This window comes from Macaca thibetana, chromosome 5 (assembly GCF_024542745.1).
Source record: "Macaca thibetana thibetana isolate TM-01 chromosome 5, ASM2454274v1, whole genome shotgun sequence".
In the NCBI taxonomy this organism is placed as follows: Eukaryota; Metazoa; Chordata; class Mammalia; order Primates; family Cercopithecidae; genus Macaca; species Macaca thibetana.
Window position 1 is genome coordinate 154,304,287 of NC_065582.1, and position 4,869 is coordinate 154,309,155.

Sequence of the window (4,869 nt, forward strand, 5' to 3'; positions counted from 1 at the left end):
GTTGTTCGTGGCACTCCTGAGACACAGGCTGGGAGATCAGGGTTTGCCTTCATGCAGTTTATAGCAACCCTCTCAGGCACAATGTGTTTCAATGAGTAAGAGAAGCAGAATGTGGCAGAAGCAAAAATTGAACGTAATGCATTTGCAACATTGTTTTTTCAACCCTATAAAGAATTCTGAAGCTAGAATGATCCTTCCAGTGTGTTCCAAATTAAGACCAGCTGGTCAATCCTTTATATTTCCACATGAACCAATCATTGAATATGGGCTGTTTTGGGAAAGAAGGATGTATTAGCTCATTTTCACACTGCTACAACAAACTACTTGAGACTGAGTAATTTATAATGAAAAGAGATTTAATTGACTCACTGTTCCACATGGCTGAGAAGAGTGGATGGTGAAGGGGAAGCAAGGCATGTCTTACATGGTGGCAGGACAGAGAGTCAGAGGGGAAGTGCCACAGTTTTAAGTCATCAGATCTCACTATCCTGAGAACAGCATGGGGGAAATTGCAGACATGATGCAATCACCTCTCACGAGATCCCTCCCGTGACATGTGGGGATTACAATTCTAGGTAACATTTGAGTGGGCACACAGAGCCAAACCATATTATTCTGACCCTGGTCCCTCCCATATCTTATCCACTTTTCACATTTTCAAATCACAATCATGCCTTCCCAACAGTCACTCAAAACCTTACCTCATTCCAACATAAATCCAAATTTCAAGCCCAAAGTCTCATTTGAGACAAGGCAAGTCCCTTCCACCTATGATTCTTAAAAACAAGTTACTTATTTCTGAGATACAGCGTAGGCATTGGGTAAATACACCCATTCCAAATGGGGTAAATTGGTCAGAACAAAGGGACTACAGGCCCCATGCAAGTCTGAAACCCTGCAGGGCAGTCATTAAATCTTAAAGCTCCAAAATTATCTCCTTTGACTCCATGTTTCACATTCAGGGCATGCTAATGCAACAGGTGGCCTCCTAAGGTTTTGGGCAACTCTGCCGCTGTGACTTTGCAGGGTACAGCCCCATGGCTGCTTTCAAAGACTGGTGTTGAGTGCCTGTGGCTTTTCCAGGAGCATGATGCAAGCTGTCAGTGGATCTACCTTCCTGACGTCTGGAGGACAGTGACCTTCTTTTCACAGCTCCGCTAAGCAGTTCCCCAGTTGGGAATCTGTGTAGGGGCCTTAACATCACATTTCTCCCTCCACACTGTGTAGTTAAGGTTTTCCATGAAGCCCCACCCTCACAGAAGACTTCTACCTAGACATGCAGGTGTTTCCATACATCCTTTGAAATCTAGATGGAGGCTCTCAAAGCTCAACTCTTATCTTCTGCATACCCTCAGGCCCAATAACAGGGAAGCTACCAAGTCTTGTGGCTTGAACCCTCTGAAACAATGAACTGAGCTTTACTTTGGCCCTTTTTAGCCACAGTGGAGCTGGAGTGGTTGGGAAACAGGGCACCATGTCTCGAGGCTGCACAAAGTAGTGGGGGACTAGGCCTGGCCCACAAAACCAGTTTTCCTCCTAGGCCTCTAGACCTGTGATAGGATGGGTTGCCATCATGATCTCTGAAATGCCCTGTAGACATTTTCTCCATTCTCTTGGCTATTAACGTTCTGCTCCTTGTTACTTATGCAAATTTCCGAAGTTGGTGCCTTCAATTTCTCCCCAGAAAATGGGTTTTTCCTTTCCACCACATGATCAGGCTGCAAATTTTTCCAAACTTTTATGCTCTGCTTCCCTTTTAAAAATAAGTTCTACTTTGAGACCATCTCTTTATGAATGGATATGACTATATGCTTTCAGGAAAAGCCAGGTCACATATTGAATGCTTTGCTGCTTAGAAATTTCTTCTGCCGGATACTCTAAATTGTCTCTCTCAAGTTCAAAGTTTCACAAACCTCCAGGGCAGGGGCAAAATGCGGCCAGTCTCTTTGCTAAAGCATAACAAGAGTGACCTTTATTCCAGTTCCCAGTAAGTTTCTCATTTCTATCTGAGACCACATCAGCCTGAACTTCCTTTTTCATATCCCTATCAGCATTTTGGTCAAAACCATTCAACAAATATCTAAGAAGTTTAAGACTTTCCCACATCTTTCTGTCTTCTTCTGAGCCCTCCAAACTGATCCAACCTCTGCTCTTTACCCACTTCCAAAGTTGCTTCCACAATTTCTGGTGTCTTTATACCAGTGCTCCAAACTCCTGGTACCAATTTTCTATATTAGTCCATTTTCATACTGCCAGAGATTAGGTAATTTATAAAGAGGTTTAATTTACTTATAGTTCCACATGGCTGGAGAGGCCTCAGGAAACTTAAAATCATGACAGAAGGTGAAAGGAAAGCAAGGCATGTTTTACATGGTGGCAGAGGAGAGAGCAAAAGTGGAAGTGCCACACTTTTATGCCATCAGATCTCATGAGAACTCACTCACTATCATGAGAAGAGCATGGGGTAAACCACTCTCATGATCCAATCACTTCCCACCAGGTCTCTCTCTCTACATGTGGGGATTACAATTACAAATGATATTTGGGTGGGGACACAGAACCAAAATATATCAGGGGATAATTTTTCATATTAGTTCTCTCCAGCTAAGGACATTGCTTACTGGGGACCTTCAGCAGTCAAGCAAAGTAGGTGACATTTCCAGCAGTTTTTGAAATGAAAGCCTTCTCTATGCAGAAACTCTGGATAGCACAACACATTAGCATATTCTGCAAGGTAATGTCAGTAAATCCTAGAAGTAACACCTAAATTTATGCTGATTGCTATATTTGTGTGTATATATATCATAAAGATCATATATATGGTATATATATCATAAAGATCATATATATGATATATATATATCATAAAGTTGTATCCAACCACAGTCTTTAAGATAAAACGTTTTTTATAAATTCAATGTAATAAACCATTTGAGTTTGACATAACAAAAATGGTGCATAAGCTTGTGAAATCTTTCTCTCAGTCCTTTTGTAAATTTTTATAAACAGTTGACTAAAATGCAATCAATTGGCTTCAGATTTTTTATTGAAGAGGATTTCAGCTTCTTTACACACTTATTAATTCTTAAAATTGAGCCTAGTTGTTACTCCTGGACATATTGTCAATGTCCTGATGTCTATCATATAGGCATATCCAGTCCTAGAATTTAGCTGGTTGCTAAGACCATCAGAAGAGTCACTGAATTTTTTACTAACATGAGGTGGTTAGTCCTATCAACCAAGAGTATTATAAGTCAATGATGGAATCCTAGTACTACTTTTAGAGTACATTGATCACTGGGTCACTGCTATTGATTAAAAGAGAAACATATCAATTACCAGATCCAAGAGTCCAGAAGGGGCCTAAGATAAAAGCCACATCCAGAATTAGAGGATCTTGCACATGACAAAATAGGTTGTAGCCAAAGTAAATTAAGAATTCTTGAGAAAACTAAAGCAAATAGGCCTAAGATGGCTATTTGCAATTTTTCATTGATTTCTCATATTTAAGCATATATTCAAGATATGCACATAGGTGGAATGCATTGTGGCTGATGTATGCTAAGAAAATATAAAGCCATCTTAGGCCAGCTGTAATACCACATGTGTGACAGTGCCTATCTACTAGGTTTTCAGATTTTAATTTTTAGAGACATCACCTCCCGCCCCCTCACACATATCTGTATAAAATAAGACACTCAAAATAGAAATTAATCAAATAGAGGAATTTGTTCATAATTTGCTTGAAGTTTGGTAGAGTGGGGTTAGGAGAGAGAACATTTTGACCTAGGAAACTTTAGATAGTATTAACGATATTGAACTATTGTGAAGGAAGCAGGATCTGAGTCATGACATATGAAACAAACAATACAATTTATTAGTAATTTGTTGTAGTCCATTTGGGCTGCTATAACAGAATATCATAAAATGAATGGCTTATAAACAATGGAAATTTATGTCTCACAGTTCTGAGGGCTGGAATGTTCAACAACAAGGAGCTAACAGATTTGGTGTCTGGTGAGGATCTACATTTTGGTTCATGCATGCTCACATGGCTAAAGGGGATGAAGTAGTACTCTTGGGTCTTTATTCTAAGAGTACTAATCCTGGCCGGGCACGGTGGCTCACGCCTCTAATCCCAGCACTTTGGGAGGCCGAGGAGGGCGGATCACGAGGTCAGGGTATCGAGACCATCCTGGCTAACACCGTGAAACCCCTTCTCTACTAAAAATACAAAAAATTAGCTGGGCGTGGTGGCGGGCACCTGTAGTCCCAACTGCTCAGGAGCCTGAGGCAGGAGAATGGCGTGAACCCGGGAGGCGAAGCTTGCAGTGAGCCAAGATCGCGCCACTGCACTCCAGCCTGGGCAACAGAGCCAGACTCTGTCTCAAAAAAAAAAAAAAAGGAATACTAATCCCATTCATGAGGCTCTGCCCTGATGAGCTAATCATTTTCCAAAGACTCCCATCTTCAAATACGATCATATTGAGGATTAGATTTCAACAATGAATTTGGTGGAGAGGGCACAAATATTGTCTATAGCACTCTCCATCAAAGTATGTATTTTTTAGTATGTGCAAAAAACCTGAGAAGCCTAAATGTAGTTAATTGTGTTTAAATGCTAAATGTTACTCATTCAAAGTAAAATACACATTTGTGATCTAATATTAAGTAAAATGTTTTAGATTTTTGCTTTTTATAGCACTTGATTAATTGCTATAGAAATAATAGAAAATTATTATAAATGCTTAATATTTGATAATATATAATTGTTTATCATGGCTTATAAACAATTTTGTTTGTATACCTTTCCTTGAAATACATGGGAAAAAGTCCTCCTTCATTTGTCTCTCTTACACAATGCAATAA